At 38.1% G+C, this 20,847-nt stretch overlaps 1 long non-coding RNA gene across 1 annotated transcript; it reads right to left on the minus strand.

Annotated features, from left to right (window-relative positions):
- Positions 1 to 1,335: 1,335 nt before the first annotated feature.
- Positions 1,336 to 20,837, minus strand: LOC132029138 (uncharacterized). Its single transcript, XR_009407723.1, has 3 exons — positions 20,688 to 20,837; positions 2,302 to 2,497; positions 1,336 to 1,398 (listed from the first exon to the last, which is right to left on the minus strand). It is a non-coding gene; the product is annotated as an uncharacterized LOC132029138 (long non-coding RNA).
- Between the last annotated feature and the right edge of the window lie 10 nt (positions 20,838 to 20,847).

The following is a 20,847-nucleotide window of genomic DNA, read 5'->3' on the forward strand; positions in this document are numbered from 1 at the left end:
AGTTGGCAGCTGGGTCCTTGCATAGAGTTGGAAACACACTGGAAGTCTAACACCCACTGTGGAAATTCACCCTCCTTTGGGTGTTAACAATTAGAAGACATGTCTGCAGAACCTCATACCAGCCCCCAAAGAACAACACTCTAAGGTTCAGGAGGACTCTGGCTGCTTTGTTCAGTGCTGTGGCAGCACTCTGCATAGAAAGTGTGCAGCAGCACAAAACAGTGTAACTGAATGGCAGCCCGCAGTGGACCCCTCCCAGACAGAATTACCCACCCATGAGAGCCAGTCTGTAAACCATTTGTAGCTAAACTGGTATTTCCCATGGTTGACTGCCAGTGTGACTCAATCCATCATGTTCCTGACATAATTTGTGATTTTGTTAAATTAATATTAATTAAGTAAAGCCCCCACATATTTGATGGTGAGCTGTAGTTCAACAAAGGACCACAGGGGATAAAATAGAAGTGTATTACTTACAAGTCCCAGAGGAAGTCCACAGCATACACCCTGGGGCCACACTAGAAGACAGGGCAGGATGGAGACAGGGAAAAATGCAGACAGAGGGAGGCAGAACCTGGGGCTCATGTTTTTATTAGGGTTTGTGAGTAAAGAAATTTGGGGTTCCTAGGCTACGGATAAATTTTTCATTTCAAAAATAGTGGGGTCTTGGTAAACTTCATAGAGGTCTCATCTAAGGGGTACACAAAGAGAAGACCTTGAGAGATGGGGAATAATTCCTATCACAAAACCTTTGGAGAAGTTATATCAGGACATTTGTTTGTGACTCTGCAGGCTATTATCCCAGGAGAGGCCAGTGTCAGTCTGAGGAGAGGCCAGGAGAAGGCAGTATCATTCTGAGGCCTTTGCAGGCATGTGGTCAGACCAAACCAATGCCAAGGCAACAAAATCACAGGGTAGATTAGCTTAACTCCTTTTTTTTTTTTAATAAATTTTTTTAAAGATTTTATTTATTCATTTATTTGACAGAGATCACAAGTAGGCAGAGAGGCAGGCAGAGAGAGAGAGGGGGAAGCAGGCTCCTCGCCAAGCAGAGAGCCCGGGACTCGATCCCAGGACCCTGAGATCATGACCTGAGCCGAAGGCAGACGCTTAAGCCACTGAGCCACCCAGGCGCCCCAGATTAGCTTAACTCTTAATGACCATTGTCATTAGCTCATTTAATCTCATGTGATTAATCCTTGGTCTGATTGATCTTGAGTTAGCAATATTATGAAAATATCCATAAGAATTCTGGAAATTCTTACCCAGTTCAGTGGTTTGGTTTCTCAATTATTAGAAACCTGTACTCCAGAGGACTTGTTAAGAGTCTTCCACCAATTTCATTGAAGAAGGAGCACTTTGGACTGTAGTTGATTGTGAAAGCTTTCAGGAAAGCATCTGAGTGGGAAAAAAAAAAGTCTATGAATGACAAAAAATATTACAATGGCCCTGATTACACGTCAGACGACAGTTCATTAAGTGGCAAACACACATTTAAAAAATAATTATGGGGGGTGGCGCCTGGGTGGCTCAGTGGGTTAAAGCTTCTGCCTTCAGCTCAGCTTCTGCCTTCAGCATCCTGGGCTGTGTGCTCAGCAGGGAGCCTGTTTCCTCCTCTCTCTCTCTCTGTCTCTCTCTCTGCCTGCCTCTCTGCCTACTTGTGATCTCTGTCTGTGAAATAAATAAAAATAAAATCTTTAAAAAATAATTATGGGGAAGCTAAATGTTGGTGTAGTAGTACCCTGGCCTTGCCTTGTCCCTGAAACACAGCTAGATAAATATCAAATCATTCTGAATACCCAAGAAATCAACCTGAGGACTGATAGAACAGACTGCACAACTAAAAGGAGAGAAGAGGCCAGATCAAAAAGGTTAGGAAGTACAGAGTTGTGGTATGAGGGACAAATAGATCACTGTTGCTGCAGGAAGGAGGGAGCTCTGGTTGTGGGTAAAGGCTAGAGAGAGTGGAGCACACAGGGATATGCACAAGTAGAACACTTCCCTAAAGCTATTTGGGAGGGACTGATTTTCATGAGTTTTTGCAACCAGTGTGGCTCAAAGATTGGAGTTTTAGAGGTTGGCAGGCTTGGTTGGGACAGAGATCTGAGAATGATGCCCTACCCTTGGAGAGAAGGCACACAAGAAACCCTGGCAGACAGTACCATCTGAGGGTCCCTCATGGGATCCCTCATGGCACATGGGGAAAGAATATTTGCTTTTCTTGTAGGGAACCTATGAGAGGTGGCATTCTCAGAGTCATCTCTCTGGGAACAAAAGAGTTGAGGGTGCCATTTCCCTTACCCACTCTTTCAGCGCAGGCACAGAGACATCTGCTGAGGGTGGTTGAATCAGACACTGGCTGTTTAACTTGTCTTTCTCCAAATTCCATCACCTTGTACTCTGGCGCAACTGCCTTTCTTGGTCAAATCTGCAATAGCTCCAGCATGATGAGAGTCTCTCCCAGAAAACCAGTGCACGTCCTTGTCACACCAGGTCCCTTAAGTTTAGAGTTTTAAAAGTCAGCATGCTTGGCTGGATAGAGGCCAAAGTGCACTATGGTGGTGCTCCAGGCAGGCAAAACAAACAAACAAACAAACAAACAAAAAACAAAACAAAACAAAAAACCCTGGAGACTGAGTGGAAAGAACAATCTGAAAACTAACCAAGAGGCACAAGGGGAAACTGTTCACTCTTCCAGGAGTGCTTCCCCGAGAGTAGCAAGCTCCTGGAGTCCCCTCTGCATGGACAAAGGATATGGCTGACACCATTGCCCTCCTCCACATTATAGCATTAACCAACACCAGTAAACAGCATAGTGCCAACACTGCCTGCCTAACCTACTTGCACCAAATTCCACCCCCAGTTTTTCTTGGACAAATGTGCCTCTCTACAGACACACTGGGCTTCATCCCGATAAGACCAGCAGAAACCCCTGCACGCAGCACGTCAACTGACCATAGAGTTCAGCAAGGATTCAGTTCTAATGGAAATAGCATCAGTTTTCATGTAACAAGCAAACCATCCATGTCAATACAACTGGTGGGTATTCGTCCTTTTTTGATGGCTGAGTAATATTCTATGGTATATATAAACCAGGTCTTCTTTATCTACTCATCTGTTGAAGAACATCTCGGCTCCTTCCACAGTTTGGCTATTGCTACATCAAAAACAGTGAGCCCAAAGGGCACTTTCAGCTCCAGTCACCATAAACAGCAAGCCAAGCCAGTAGGGAGACCTCCCTCTGTCTGACCACCCTGAGAAGGACTAGGAGATGTGGGCTGTCTAAGATCCTAGGGAATGTATAGAAAGGCTTGTGCCCAGCTCTCAGGGTGGCATGGGCCATGAAGGGATCCTTGGGAAGCACCCAGCATGACCTGGGAGCTTTGGAAGAGGGTGAACACATGAGCCCATGATCACAGGCAGTTGTGGAGTCCCAAGGTGCAGAGACACTCACAGGTCCCCATGTAACTCCTCGAGGAAAGATGCAGAGGGTGGAAGCTGTAGGATTCAGTGGTTTGGCACAGAAAGAGCCCATGACCATGACTGAGTAACAACTGTCAGGGCATCGTGACTCTCAAAGGGACCCTGGGGCAGCATTCAGTCAAACCTGGGAGCTGTGGAAGAGGGTGCATGACGAGCTACATCAAAAACTAATGATGATTATATGTTCGCTAATTGAACATAACAATAAAAAATAAATTAAAAAATAAGTCAATGCACAAGTATACAATGACATATGCACAAGGATAAGTAAAATATCATTCATACTAATGAAATGAAAAATTATCTAAAATTTTTACATAGATAATTAGCTAAATAAAAAATGGATGGGCACCTGGGTGGCTCAGTGGGTTAAGCCTCTGCCTTTGGCTCAGGTCATGATCTTAGGGTCTTGGGATCGAGCCCTTCTTTGGGCTTTCTGCTCAGCAGGGAACCTTCCTCTCTCTCTGCCTGCCTCTCTGCCTACTTGTGATCTCTCTCTCTGTCAAATAAATAAATATTTTAAAAATGGAGCCAAAACAACAACAACAACAACCACAAGCAGACCAGAGCGCACCTAGTTAAAAATTACAACACTATGGCCAAGGTCCAGAGACTGCCCAGTGAGGTCAAGGAGAGCCTCTGCAGATGACTGACATAAGGGATACAACACCCAAAACACAGCAGGAGAGTGCACACAACACACACCACAGAAACCCTGAAGCATTGGGTCCTGAACAGAATATGAACTCTTCATGAAGCCATTACTCTCAGGAGCAGGAAACAAAAGTTTTTCTAACACAGAGAAGAAGACAGAGACCTAGACAAAATGCCAATACAGAGGAATTCATCTCTGAAAGGTCATGGTCAGAGATCTAATCAAAACAGATTTAAGTGGAGATGGAGAGGAGAAGGGAGTTGAGGGAAATTGGAAGCAGGGGTGAACCATGAGAGACTATGGACTCTGAAAAACAATCTGAGGGTTTTGAAGGGGCGGGGAGTGAGAGGTTGGGGGAACCAGGTGGTGGGTATTAGAGAGGGCACAGATTGCATGGAGCACTGGGTGTGGTGCAAAAACAATCAATACTCTTATGCTGAAAAGAAATAAAAAATTAAAAAAAAAAACAGATTTAAGTGAAACCATATGGCAATTGACTTTCTCCTCTTAACAGTTAAAATATATTTAAGTAATATGCCTGATAGAGAATACAAAACAATAATCCCAAGAATACTAACTGGGCTTGAGAAATGCATGGAAGACATCAGGGAGATCCTTACCACAGAGATAAAAGCATTAAGTAACAATTAGGCAATACAATAACTGAGATTCAAAACAGACTGGATGCAATGACTACAAGGATGGAAGACATGGAGGAATGAAAAGTGATATAAAAGAGAGAATAATGGAAAATGATGAAGCTGAACAAAAGAAAGAAAGATGGATTATGAGAGTAGATTTAGGAAACTCAGTGACTCAAACATAACATTGGGATCATAGGGGTCCCAGAGGAAAAAGTAAGAGAAAAGAGGGAAGAAGGTTTATTTGATGAAATTAGAGCTGAAAACTTTCCTAATCTGGGGAAGGTAACAGACAACCATATCCAGGAGGCACATAGAAGTCCCTCAAAATCAACAGAAACAGGCCGACACCAAGACATATGGAGCACTGGGCATTATACACAACTCACAAATTGTTGAATGCTACAACAAAAAATTATGATATACTATATGCAGGATATAAAATTAAGGTACAGAAATCTGAAAAAAATGTACAGAAATATGTTCCATTTCTACACACCAGTAATGAAGCAACAGAAGAATGAAATCAGAGAATTGATCACATTTACAATTATGCAAAAAGCTATATGATACCTAGAAATAAACCTAGCCATAGAGGTAAAAGATCTGTTGTCTGAAAACTATGGAGCACTTTTCAAAGAAATTAAAAAAGACATAAAGAAATGGGGAAAAAAAGGAGGGGCACCCAGGTGACTCAGTCATTAAGCAACTTTCTTCAGCTCAGGTCATGATTCCAGGGTCCTGGGATTGAGCCCTGCATCAGGTGACCTGCCCAGTGGGGAGTCTGCTTCTCCCTCTCTCTCTGCTGCCATACTGCCTACTTGTGATCTCTGTCTAATAAATAAAATCTTTTAAAAAAAAGAAAGAAATGGAAAAAAAAATCTCATGCTCATTGATTGGAAGAACAAACATTGTTAAAATGTCTATGCTAATGGTAAGATTTCATTTCTTTTGATGGCTGCATAGTGTATATATATACACACTACATATTCTTTATCCATTCATCTGTTGATGGACATCTAGGTTCTTTCCATAGTTTGGCTATTGAGAACATGGCTGCCATAAACATCCAGGTGCATGTGCCCCTTCAGATCACTACGTTTGTATCTTTAGGGTAAATACCCAGTAGTGCAATTGCTGGGTCATAGGGTATCTCTATTTTCAACTTTTTGAGGAACCTCCATGCTGTTTTCCAGTGTGGTTGCATCAGCTTGCATTTCCACCAACAGTGTAGGAGGGTTCCCCTTTCTCTGCATCCTCGCCAGCATCTGTCATGTCCTGACTTGTTAATTTTAGCCATTCTGACTGGTGTGAGGTGGTATCTCATTGTGGTTTTGATTTGTATTTCCCTGATGCCGAGTATTGCCATTTGCAATGATGTGGATGGAACTAGAAGGTATTATGCTTAGCGAAATAAGTCAATCAGAGAAAGTCAACTATCATATGATCTCCCTGATATGAGGAAGTGGAGATGCAATGTGGGGGGTTTGAAGGGTAGGAAAAGAATAAATGAAACAAGATGGGATGGAGGGGGTGGGGAGAGACAAACCATAAGAGACTCTTAATCTCACAGAACAAAAAGATTGCTGGGGGTGGGGGGGAGGGAGAGGGTGGTGCGGTTATGGACATTGGGAGTGTGTGTGCTGTGGTGAGTGCTGTGAAGTGTATAAACCTGGTGATTCACAGACCTGTACCCCTGGGGTTAAAAATACATTATATGTTTATAAAAATTTTTTAAAAATTTAAAAAATGTCTATGCTACCCAAAACAATCTACACATTTAATGCAATCCCTATCAAAATAACTACCAACGTTTTCCACAGAGCTATAAGAAAATATCCTAAAATTTGTATGGAACCATGAAATAACCAATAGCTAATGCAATCCTGAAAAGGAAAAGCAACACTGGATGCATAAAAATTCTGACTTGAAGCTCTATTAAAAACCTGTAATCATCAAGACATCATGGTACTGACACAAAAACAGATGTATAGATCAATGTAACAGAATAGAAAACCCAGAAGTGGACCTACAAATCTATAGTACCCTAATCATCAACAAAGAAGGAAAGAATATCCAATGATAAAAAGACAGCCTCTTCAACAGTGTTGGGAAAACTAGACAGCAACATGCAAAAGAATAAAACTGGACTGCTTTCTTACACCATACACAAAAAATAAATTCAAAATGGAAGAAAGACTTATGTGAGAGACAGGAACCCATCAGATTCCTAGAGGATGACACAGGTATAAACCTCTTTGACCTTGGCCAACTCCTTACTAGACACATCTCCTTACGCAAGGGAAACTATGAGCAAAATGAGCATATTGGGACAATATGCAAAGGCAAAATGAGGTATTGGGACTTCAAGATTAAAAGCTTCTGCACAGCAAATGAAACAATCCACAAAATTAAAAGGAAATATATGGAATGGGAAAAGATATTTTCAAATTATATATCTTATAACAGATTAGTATCCAAAATCTATAAAGAACTTATCACACTCAACACCCCAAAAATAAATAATCCAGTTAAATTGGGCAGAAGACATGAACAAAAATTTTTCTAAAGAAGATGTACAGATGGCTCAAAGACACATGAAAAGATGCTCAACATCACTCATCATCGGGGCAATACAAATCAAAACTATGGTAAGATAACTCCTCACACCTGTCAGAAAGGTTAAAGTTAAAAAAGAAAACAAGAGTTATTCATGAGGCTGTGGAGAAAGGGCAATCCCTTTATAATGTTGGTGGGAATGCAAACTGGTGCAGCCACTCTGGAAAACTATATAGAGTTTCCTCAAAAAGTTAAAAATAAAACTCCCCTATGACCCAGCAATTGCTGGGTATTTATCCAAAGGATACAAAAATATACATTCAAAGTGGCACATTCACCCCAGTGTTTATAGGCAGCATTATCAACAGTTGCCAAAATATGGAAAGAGCCCAACTGTCCATTGACTGATGAATGGATAAAGATGTGTGATAGATATACATATATACATATGTGTGTGTGTGTGTGTGTGTATATATATATATATATATATATATATATATATATATATAAATGGAATTTTACACATAATATTTTATACAATGGACTATTACGCCACCATCAAAGAATGAAGTCTTGCCATTTGTAATGACCTTGATGGAGCTAGAGTGTATTATGCTAAGCCCAATAAGTCAGTCAGAGAAAGACAAATACCACATGATTTCACTCATATGTGGAATTTAAGAAACAAAACAGGTGAACATAAGGGATTAAAAAGAAGAGATAGGGAAGCAAACCATAAGATTCTACTCTTAATGATAGAAAACAAACTGAGGGTTGGTGGAGGAAGGTTGGGCCAACGGCCATGAGTATTAAGGAGGGCGCTTGTGATGAGTGCTGGGAGTTATATATAGGTGATGAATCACTAAATTCTACACCTGAAATCAATTTCACCACATATGTTAACTAACTAGATTTAGGCAAAAACTTGAAAGAGAAAAAAAACTGTCAATGTTTACTGTACTTTGTTATGACCCCTGCATTCCAGACACATTATAAAACCAACATAAGTACATCTACATCAAATGAAAATATATTAGATGTGTTCATGAATTTTTTTGTAATCATAAAAAATGAAAAAATACAAACATCCATCAACTGTAGTTTGAATTATTTTAAAATGTGATGTATCTGTACAATGGAATGCTGCTATACAATAATAAAGAGTAACAGAAACTCTCGCTCTCTTTCTCTGCTGTGTGGGGACACAGCAAAACTATTGCTGTCCATAAACGTGCCTCACCAGAAACTGAATCAGCTGCATATTGATCTTGGACTCCCCAGCCTCTGGAACTGTGAGAAAATAAATGCCTGGTGCTTAAGCAACTAGTCTAGCATATTTTATTAGGTCAGAATGAGAAGAATCATACATATTTTGGTCTTGAGAAGGATGCTGCTATAACAACTAAAATTATGGAAGTGGCTTTGTAAATGGGTAGAGGCTGGAAACATTTTGAGGTAGATGCTAGAAATAGATGCCAAAGGCAATTCTGGTGAGATCTCAGATGAGGAACATGGTATCGGAAACTGAAAGAAAGGAAATCCTTGTTTTATAAAGCAGTTAATGATTTGACTTAACTGTGTTACAGTGTTTTTTGGAAGATAGGACTTACAAGCAATGAAATTGGATTTTTTTTAGCTGAGAATATTTGCAAGCACAGTTTTGAAACAGTGGCTCAGTTCCTCCTGAATGCTTACTAAAAAAAAAAAAATGCAAAATGTGAGAGATTATTTGAAGAGGGAATTATTAGATAGAGACCAGAACTTGAAGATTTGGAAAGTTTTCAACTTATTCAAGTTGCAAAAAGTGAGAAAACTTGCTCTGAAGAGAATGTAAAGAGGGTAGCAGAACAACCTTTTGACAAAGATATAATGAGTGCAATTCATTTACATAATCTGACATCTCAGCAGAAGTCAAGAATAGAGATGGGATTACATAAATAGAGACACTGCCAGCATGAACATAAGGAAAGAGAAAAAGCAGGATGGAATGGAGGAAGGCTGTTCAGCTTCTTGAATTATACAAGGGAGGACCATAGAGCTATTTGCTTGTAAATGTGCTTTATCCTTAAAGCAAAGGGAGGAGTGATCCTTAAGGCAGTTCAGAGATTAGGGATACTGTCTCAGTTTCATCAGGTCCAATGGCTGGCATAGCCCCTGGGCTGGGTCCCCAACTGGCAAAATCCTATGGACAGGACCCTTGCAGAGACCTGAAGGGGTGGGACCTCAGCAAAGCAGGAGAGGTGATGCTGTCACCCCAGGGGCACGTGGGCAATTGTGGAAATGGAGTCAGTCCAAAATCTAAAGGAGTAGACTGTTAGGATGGAAACCAGAGGAAGAGTTACATTTCAAACCCAAAACCAGTTTGCCAGCAAAATTTCTTCTTGCTTGTTGGACATTTGCATCAACCAAAGTGGATTATCCTAGAGCCTTAAGATCTAATGTAATTTATCCAGAGGACACAAAAGTGCTGATTTGAAGGGACACACACACCCCAAGGCTTACAGCAACACTATCAACAGTAATCAAATTATGGGAAAAGCCTAAATGTCCATTGACTGATGAGATGTGTGTGTGTGTGTGTGTGTGTGTGTGTGTGTGTGTGTGTGTGAGACTGTTACTCAGCCATCAAAAAGAATGAAATCTTTCCAATGGCAAAGACATAAATAGAACTAGAGTGTATTATGCTAAGCAAAATAAGTCAGTCAGAGAAAGACATATGATTTTACTCAAAGGTGTAATTTAAGAAACAAAATATGTGAACATAGGGGAAGGAAAGGAAACAATGCGATAAGATAAAAACAGAAAGGGAGGAAGATATAAGAGACTCTATAGCTAAGAGAAAAAACTGAGGGACGCTGGAGAGAGATGGGCGGGGAAATGGGCTAAACGGGTCATAGGTATTAAAGAGGGCACTTGCTGAAATGAGCTACACTATATGTTAAATAACTTGAATTTAAATAAAATAAAAAACAATAACATAAAGATCTAATGAATTTTCTTTTCTTTTTTTTTTTAAGATTTTATTTATTTATCAGAGAGAGAGAGGTAGAGAGCGAGCACAGGCAGACAGAATGGCAGGCAGAGGCAGAGGGAGAAGCAGGCTCCCTGCCGAACAAGGAGCCCAATGTGGGACTCGATCCCAGGACACTGGGATCATGACCTGAGCTGAAGGCAGCTGCTTAACCAACTGAGCCACCCAGGCATCCCCTAATGAATTTTCATTATTACATTCTGGACATGCTTGGGACCCACAATCTCCTTCTTTCTGATTTCTCCCTTTTCAAATACGAATTTTTTTAAAGATTTTATTTATTTATTTATTTATTTATTTATTTATTTATTTACTTATTTGACAGAGATCACAAGTAGGCAGAGAGGCAGACAGAGAGAGGAGGGGAAGAAGATTCCCTGCTGATCAGAAAGCCTGATGCCAGGCTCCATGCCAGGACCCGGGGATCATGACCTGAGCCAAAGGTAGAGGCTTTAACCCACTGAGCCACCCAGGTGCCCCTCAAATAGAAATGTTTAATTTATGCCTGTCCTGATTTTGTATTTTGGAGGCACATAACATTTTTGGTTTCATAGGTTCATAGCTAGAGTGGAAACTTACCTCAGTGTCTCACCCATACCTGATTTAGATTGTATTCATATGAGACTGGACTTTGTTGATGCTAGAATGAGGTCTTTGGAGCTGTTGGGATGAGATGAAAATGTTATGTATGCAATAAGAATCTGACTTTGGGGCACTAGGGATAGAATGCTACAGACCGGATTGTTTCTCCCCAAATTTCATATGCTAAAGCCTTAACATCCAGTGTGATTGCATTTGTTGATAGGACCTATCAGGAGGCAATTAAGATTAAATGAAGACATAGGGTGAGGCCCTGGTCCAATAGGAGGAGACACCAGAGAACTCTTCCTTATTTCTTTCAGTCATGTAAAGACAAAACAAGAAAACAATTATTTGTAAACCAGGACAAGAGCCTTACTAGAAACTCAGTCTGCTAGCACCTTGATCGTGGACTACTCAGTTTTCAGAACTATGGGAAATAAATCTGTTATTTAAGCTATCCAGTCTATAGTATTTTATTATGGCAGTCTAAGCAGGCTAATGCACATAATACACTTAATTGCACATCTCCACCTTGTGTGTGCTGATACACCAACAACACTACAATAATACCACCCCTGCATATGAAAATCTCATACAGCATACATGCTTGTGTTTAAAGTAAAAAAATGAGATATCTGTTATTTCTTGGGTACATGTCAGTTCTCTTCTAAAAACCTTAGTGTTTGGGACATCTGGGTGGCTCAGTCAGTTAAGTGGTTGCCTTCAGCTCAGGTCATGATCCCGGGGTCCTGAGATAGAGTCCCGCGCTGGTCTCCTTGTTTGGCAGGGAGCCTCCTTCTCTCCCCCTCTGCTTGCCACTCTGCCTGCTTCTGCTCTCTCTGTCAAATAAATAAATAAATAAAATCTTTTAAAAAAGGAAAACCTTCGTGTTTTAAATTTCCAGTCTAAATTTCTCTTGAGGTAACATTTTATATATGTTATGAGATAGATATGTTTCTATTTTGTGGTTAAGTTAGTTACCAGATTGACTTAACTTCATTTATTGAAAAACTATCTTCAATATTCTGAAGTGTCACAGTTGTTATGAATCAAATACCCTTGAGTGGGGGTCTTTTACTGAACTCTTTATTCAATTTTTATGATTGCACCAATAGTCACTGTGTTAATTACAGTAGCCTTGAAATACATTTTGATATCTGGTAAAAGGAATTCTTCCAACTTTGCCTCTCTTCTGCAAGTTTATCTGATTATATTTGGTTATTAGCATTTGCATATGCATTTCAGATTCACCCTTGCAAGTTGTACACACACACACACACGAGCAAGAATTTTGATAAGTTTCTAACTAGTCCATAGATCAAATTTCTAAATATTAAACTTCCTAAAATATTTTGAGTCTCCCACTCTTTTATCATGGAATATCTCTCTGTTTAGGACTTCCTAAATTTCTCTCAAACATAGTTTGATTTCTATGTACATATATTTTGATTTATTCATAGAATATTTCAAATATTCAAATTCTCTTTTAATTTGATGAATTATTAAATTTATTTACTACCATTCAATATAGAAATGTAAAAATACACTTGATTTTTGTATACTGACATGTATCCAATGGCTTTAGTACCTTCATTAATTTGAATAGTTCAATTGCATTTTAAATTTTCTACCATCCTGTTAACAACTCATTTCCAATTAAAATAAATTTTATTTCTGTACTTGCCTCATTATATTAGCTAGGACCTGAGAAAATATATAAATAATATAAATATAAATAAATATAAATGATGGTTGGTGGCATTGTAGACTTATTCTTGGTTTTAAAGGGGAAAATTTGTACACTTAAATACTAAATATGACATTTATCTAAGGTTTTTTAAGAGATTCCCTTTGTCACTCAAAGAAATTACTTTCTATTTTTAGTGTCCTAAGAATTTTATCATAAACATATATTGTTTTAACAGAAAAATATGGACTTGGGGGGATCTTATGTTATTTTTCTTCTTTAATGTACTAATGCAGATATTTGAAATAATTAAGTTTTAAATCATTCTTCAACACCTCTTTATTACAAGTGTTCTTAAATATTTCTGTGCATTACAGAATAGATATAACATTCATTCACTGATATAATACTGTTTTAAATGCAGCTTGCAGGCAATATTCTTCAAAACATATTTACTGCAAGTGTTCTCAAACAGTTCTCTACATGATGGGGCGCCTGGGCGGCTCAGTGGTTAAGCCTCTGCCTTTGGCTCATGTCATGATCTTGGGGTTCTGGGATTGAGACCCGCATCAGGCTCTCTGCTCGGCAGGGAGCCTGCTCCCCCACCTTGCCCCCACCAGCTGCCTCTCTGCCTACTTGTGATCTCTGTCTGTCAAATAAATAAAATCTTAAAAAACAAAACAAAACAAACAGACTTGGCTCTAAACGCAGCATGGCAATTGTGTTGTTAGAAGTATCTTAATTACAACAGCTCTTAACACTAAGCTACATGCATTTCAGAATGAGTGTAAGTTCTATGCACTAATATCACTGTACTCAACGCAGCTCGCATGCAGCATCTTAGAAAAATCTTTATTACAGTTGTTCTTAAGTTTTCTCCATGCTTTATAAAGAATGGCTGTGCATTTTTTTCACTGATATAACACTATATTAAATGCAGCTTGCAGTTAGAGTTCTGAGCAACATCTGTGTGTGTGTATGCCAATCAGCTTTTTTTTTTTAAACTGAAACACACTTAACATATTGACCATTGTATTAGTTTCCAGTGAATAATATCCTGCTTTGATATTTATGTTGCAAAATGATCACAACAAGTCTATTAAGGTCCATTAACACACACACACACACATACACAATCCATCAGCACACACATTTACAATATTTTTTCTTGTTATGAGAACTTTTAAGATCTAGTCTCTTACCAACTTTCAAATATACAATACAGTCTTGCAGCGTTACTAACTATGGTCACCACCTTGTACATTATATCCCCAGGACTTATTTACTTTGTAACTGGAAGCTTGTATCTTTTGACCACCTTCATCCACTTTGCACACTGCCCACCCCCTGCCTCTAGCAACCACCAACCTTCTCTCTATATCTATGAACTTTCGAAAACTGACTTTCAAATATAGATCTCAAATCATGAGAATTAACCTTATATATTATTCTTTTATAGATCACTGGACTTCACTTTTAATTTTCTATTAATTTGAATCAAAGTTTATGAGCAACAGGGGTCTGTAATGTTTCTTCTTACATATTTAGTGGGATTTATTGTGAATATATCCGGCCTAGAGTTTTGTAAGAGGGCTTTTAATTATATGACTTTACTTTTAGAAGCTGTGTTTTCTAGGAAGTTTACTATTTCAACTATATTTTCATATTTAATGACCTAAAGTTGTTCATAGTATCTTTTTATAATCTCCTTAAAGTACATATGAATGGTAAGAATATCATTGTTTTTCATTCTTGATATTAGTTAGTTGAGTAATCCCCCCTTTTTTCTGTTTTTGTTTTCAGTGAAGCACACCAGAGGTTTATCCACATTACCTTTTTTGTTTTTTTAGATTTTATTTATTTATTTGACAGAAAGAGAACAGAATCAGGGGAGCAGGGGGAGCAGCAGGCAGAGGGAGAGGGAGAAGCAGGCTTCCTGATGAGCAGGGAGCCTGATGTGGGGCTCCATCCCAAGACACTGGGATCATAACCTAAGCCAAAGACAGAGGCTTAACTGAGCCACCCAGGTGTCCCCACGCTAATAATCCCATTAAAGAATCAACTTTTGGTTACTCTTGTTATATGTTTGTTTTATTAATTTCTATTCTCATTTTTGTTATTTTCTTCATCTATTTTTTTTTTGGTTAAATTTGTTGTCATTTTATTGCAATTATCCGAAGAGAGTGATTATATCAGAAATAACCAGACTGTCTCATTTTCTAGAATTTCTTCTACGGAGCATTGATTTCCATGAAGCAAAAACAAATTTTTACATAGGCACTTTTGTTAGTAATCAAATCATAACATGTTCTGATTTACTTTGTGATTTTTTTCCTTGGATTTTGTGTTATTTGGAAATATAGTTATTAATATCTCAATATAGAAATGATTTTCTAGTTATATTTTATTATTTCTTTCTGGCTCAAATTTATTTTGGAGTCAGGAAATATATTCTGAATGATTTCAATCCTTTGAAATTATTGAGGCATCCTCTAGACCCAATATGTTGTTAATTGTCATAAATGCCTGTTGTGTAATTTTCCCATATTAAATTTGATGGATATAGTGTGTTTATAAACATCTATTTGGTCAGTATATTAACCGCATATCAAAATCTCTAAAACCTTGCATATTTTTCACTTTTCAGCTTATTCAATCAATGACATCCCTGCTCTCTAGTGGCCAGAAATAATGTGCTTTCTTATGTGGTATGTGGTAGACAAATAACATTGTCTGGTCAGTTAGGTACAATTGTTCACAATTCTCTTTAAAACTGCTTATATGTTTTGGAGGAAGAATGAAGCAGGTTAAGAAACATAGAAAATAGCGAGTATTTTTTTTTTATTTTTATGTTTTTAAAAATAAAAAAACACTCCTCCAAGGAGCCAAAAGTTAGGTGAATACCCTTCTTTTATCCTTATGGCCATGGTTTGTATGTCTGAGTGTACAACGCACAGTGACTATGTCTTCTTCCAAAAATGGATGGAGGCAATAGGACTCCAACATTACTCTGTGATATTCCCCCATCTTTTTTTGTTGCCTTTTTAAAATTATTTTGGAACTTCAGGAAATGAAGCTTCTCCTCTCCTTATTGATACACTTAAGGGTATAAATTTTAACCTCTAAGCATAGCTTTCAGGGCATCCTAAATATTTTAATGTGCCATAATCTCACTGTTGTTCAAGTGAAGGTATTTTCTATTTTCTTTGTGATTTCTTTCATAATTTGTGGATCATTTAGGTTACGTAATGTTCTGTCTTGGGTTTGGTCCCTCAAACACTTACCACATTAGCTGTTTCCTAAGTACCTCAAGAACTTACTTCATGTATTTGTCCCATTTCTATCATTTTTGTAGATGGAAAGATTAGCCTTATATAAACTACTTAATCTGGATAGAAATTGAAGTTTAAGTATATTTTAGACCTGTAAAATAGATCAATATAAAAATAGCAAAATTCTGCTAATGTATACACATACCTGAATTCTTGGTGCTTGTGGAAAGTACCCAAAAATTTCTTGAAATTTTCAGTGTTTTATTATGATATAGATAATTCAGTGTAATATTATCATTAGAGCAATTTTATGATATTATAATTTATGAGGGGACAAAAATACTGCACAAAGTTACCTAAAACTGAACTTCCAAATTTTTTTTTCTTAAATTTCATCTAGCTTTAAAGCTTGACTTTTTTTTCACCTTATTGAAGTATAATTGACATATAAGACACAGTACATAATTAATGTATACAATTTGGTGAGTTTGAATTCTGAACTAAGTTGGCAAAAACTGCCTCTGTCAATTTCAAAATAAGTATGCCTTTCATACTGATAGGCAATAAATATTCATTCACTACCTCTCCTGTGTCCAGAACCTCCAAGGATCCTATAGCCATATGACTACTGTATCCAGATAGCAGAAAACATATTGATGTGGTTAGATACTTTAATTGCAGAATACTCCAAATTTTTTTAAATTTAAAATCTGTTAATTAACATATAGTGTTATTAGTTTCAGAAGTAGAGTTCAGTGGTTCATCAGTTGCATGTAACACCCGGTCCTTATTGCATCAAGTGCCCTCCTTAATGCCCACCACCCAGTTACCCCATCTACCCCCCACCTTCCCTTCTGCAACCCCCAGTTTGTTTCCTAGAGTTAAGAATCTCTTATGGTTTGTCTCCGTCTCTGATTTCTTTAATTTTTTAAAAACAGAAGATATGGAGATCACAAAGTCTGTCCCTTATAATAAGTATTGCTCCAATCATTTTATAAGAATTATCTCCTTGAGTACAACAAATCTGTGAGCTAATCACTCATATTATTATGTCTGTTATTATTTCTATCATTTGTCAAATGAGGTAATAAAGGGTAATTAATTTGCCCAAGATGAATCCCTCAGAAAGTTGTGTATTCCAGATTTGAACTCTTGATCCCTGATTCCAGACCCTTGTTTTAATTGCCATCTCCACAGTAGTACTGAACATTGGACCTGAAGCAGTTGTGCTTGCTGAAGGAAATTTCTTTGAGACAATCATGTGTCTTTTAAACACAGATGTATCAAGTACGTGGGGCTGAGCCCAGCAGATCTGAGCTACTTGGAATAGAAGTCTGTGGGGCCTCCTGAATTTTTTTGATCTGTCCCTGCATTCTTTTTATCTACCTCTGGGGCTTTTGTTAGGCTGCTTGGACTGTGCCTCAGCCCTGCAGTGCTATAAGCCACCTCCCCCCATGTCATTCTGTGTCCCAAGTGCTTAGCGGGGCCTGTTCAAGTGGAACCATTGTTTTCATTCATTCCACTTGGACATTCAAATCCTGACCTGCCAGGAGCTCCTGCACTGCCCTGAAGACTGCTGTGTGCACAAGCTGAGCTGTTCTCAGGTCCCAACTGCATGGGTTTCTGAGAAAAGAGTTCTTAGCTGAACCAAATGACTGGAGACATGATGAGATGTGTATCTCAGGGAATGTGTGAAAACAGCAGGGCTTAAAAAAAAAGATTAAAAGAAAAAAAAAAGGGCAAAATAGGACAAAACAGGACTATGGCAGAGAAAATTCTCTGAGAATAGATATGGGACTGAGATGGGAAGTATTTGCTTATTCTTTCTACATGCATGGCCCCATTTTGAGTTATTCGATCTCATATATTTAAAATCATGCAGTACAATTTTAGTTTCTAATAGCACATGTAGAATACTTGCACTATAAAACTAGAAGATATTGTTCACTATGAGATGGTAGGACATGAACGGAATTGGGAGCCACACAGGTGGGGGCCTGAAAACAAATGTTGCCCTATGACAGCTGTATAAGCTTAGACAGGTTAGAAAATATCTGTTCCTCCTGTGTGAGGGAGGAGATGGAACAGTCAAATATTACTTAGAACTTCACTGTACAGTATAGTTGCTATTATCCCTATGCAGGCATTTAAACTAAATTTAAAATTAAATTCGGTCCCTCAGTCAATCTAGCCACATTTCAAGTGCTCAAGAGCTACATGGGGCTTGGGGAACCTGCATGGCTTTGTCAGTTGAGCAGCTAACTTTTGATTTAGCTCAGGTCATGATCTCAGGGTCATGAGATTGAGCCCCGTGGTGAAGCCTGCTTAAGATTCTTTTTCATCCTCTCTTTCTCTGCCCCTCCCCAACTTGTGCTGTGCTCCCTGTCTTTAAAAGAAAGAAAGGAAGAAGAAAGAAAGAAAGAAAGAAAAAGAAAAAAGAGTCATGTGGGGCCAATAGTTATCAAACTAGAATACTGAACAGTACATGCATGAAATCATCACAGAACATTCTAATGGACAGTGCTGGTCTATAAAAAGTGGATCAAATATAAATTAAACACAGTGCTGGGAATATATTACCATTTAACAAAATAATAATTCAAGGTTTGTATGTTTGTGAATCTGTAAAAAGCCTGATATATACAATGCCCTCCTTAATACCCACCACCAGGCTTGTATTGCATGGAGCACCCGGTGTGGTGCATAAACAATGAATCTTGGAATACTGAAAAAATAAAATTAAAATTTTTTTTAAAAGCCGATACATAAACCCATTCTTTATGCTCTAAGTTGTTTTCCTGTGAAAATCTTTGGGGCTGCCAAAGAAATATCCACCAACCAATGCATTTATGAGAGGAAAGAGAATGCAAGTTAGACTTTGGAAGAACTGGCATCCCCAGTACGAAACTCAGTAATTATACAAAGAAAAAAATCAAAATCACAAAGACTTTCTACAGTCATGGTGGAAAACAGCAATATTCTCATAATTACCAAATTAGAAAAAACTGTTCCTTCTGAAAATATTGAGTTTAGCTCCTATGCCATGAGCAAAGTATCCCGATTTCTTTAAATCTTCCTAAATAAAACATGATTTTAATTTCTACAACTTTATTTAGTTTGACTTCTGGGGCAGATAAATTTTTATGTTGTTATAAATGTTATGAATTTTAAATGTTTAAGTGTTATTTAACTTAAATGGAAATACAAGTTTGGTATATTGCATTTCTATCCAATGTCCTGCTAAATGTGCTTATTAAACCTAATGGTTTATCAGTAATTATTTTTCTCAACTTTTTGCTGTCTCCTACTAATAATTCTTTCACAATTATAACATCTTTTATTTACTTGCTTGCCTTATGGCACTGGCTAGAACTGACAACAATATAGAACTTTTTGCTTATTTATTTCACATGGAAAGCTTTAAAATCTTTCATTTAGGGAATAATTTTTAATTACAGATTTAATTTATGTAACAGGTCAGTATTTGTTTCTTTTTTCTGCTCCTATTTTTAATAATAGATGTGGCTTTAGAAATAAGACCATTTTGTATAAATTTTCACTTAATGACTAAACCTTGTTTCTGATATCCTCTCATGATTTTTCATGTTTGTTATTAATGTAGAGATACCACTCTTTTAAATTTATGATATTATTTGAGGCTTCTTCATTTTTTCTTAAAATAAATTTAACCAGCAATTTAGGTCTCAATAATCCATTTAAAGTATTATACTTGATTCATTACCTTTACTTCACAGGTTTTTTTTTTCTTTTTCTTTTATTAGTTGCTTCAATCTGATTTCTGTGCTACTATACAGATTTTTCCTCCATTTTACTATTTACACCATAAATTCCAAGAAACTCATTCTGGCAAACAAAATCCAGTAATATATAAAATGATAAAACATTATAACATAGAAAGATTTGTTCTAGGGAGGAAGGAATGGTAAATTAAATATTTGAAAACCTGTCAATGCAAGTAATCACATTAAGAAGAGAAAGAGGAAAAATAAGATTATTTCTCAATGCAGAAAACACACAATAAAATTCAGTACACACCCATCATAAGTACTCTTAGCAAAGGAGGCATTATTATTTCATTTTTAAACTCATCTACTGAAATACATTTGCACAATGACAAAGAGCTCCCAGAGAAAATTAAACAGCACCACTTGTGAGCAGAATGACAGAGAACACATTATGAAAGGCAGGGCTGCCACAATACCAGACAAACCTCCCTGAAAGACTGGGGAACAAAGGGCCACCATGAGTTAAGCGGGCAAGAGAAAATAAAAGCCAGGGTCACACAGAGGGCAGCAGCTTATTAAGCTGTGTCAGGATTCTATGAAGTCTGCAGCTTCTGCACAGTGGGAAGGGAGAACTGAAAATCACTGCAAACTAAGACATCTGAGAGCACGACAGCGGCCTCAGCTCAGAAGCACTGCCTGTAAAGCCTTGCCGGCAATGAGCATTTCCACAGTAAGCTCGTCAGAACGTCCTGAGTAAAGACCGAAAGAAATCACGTCTTGTCAACAAAAAGCTTTCCACGGTGACAGTCACAGGGCTAGAGGGGGGAAAAAAATCACAAACACACAAAGACCCATGTAGACATAAAACGGAGTGAACAGAAAAAAAAAAAAAAAAACGAAATTCATGAATGAGCTGTTCCAGCATAGACAGTGACGGGCGGGGAAGATTATGGTTTTTAAAATGGACACATATGAAAAAGCAGTAAAGAACAATGTGTCTGAGTGAACCCTGGAAGAGATTGAATTAAAACCTCCGAGAGGTGTGATTCCGTCCTCCAGAGAAGCCCGCGAGGGACGGGCTTGGGGATCGGCCAGCTGGCGTGCGGCGGAGCAGGGGCAGAGGCCTGGGAAGGGGCGGGGCGGCCCCGGCTGCCGAGAACAATGGAGGTTACGGAACCATCGCGCACACTG

Source organism: Mustela nigripes, chromosome 13 (genome assembly GCF_022355385.1).
Source record: "Mustela nigripes isolate SB6536 chromosome 13, MUSNIG.SB6536, whole genome shotgun sequence".
In the NCBI taxonomy this organism is placed as follows: Eukaryota; Metazoa; Chordata; class Mammalia; order Carnivora; family Mustelidae; genus Mustela; species Mustela nigripes.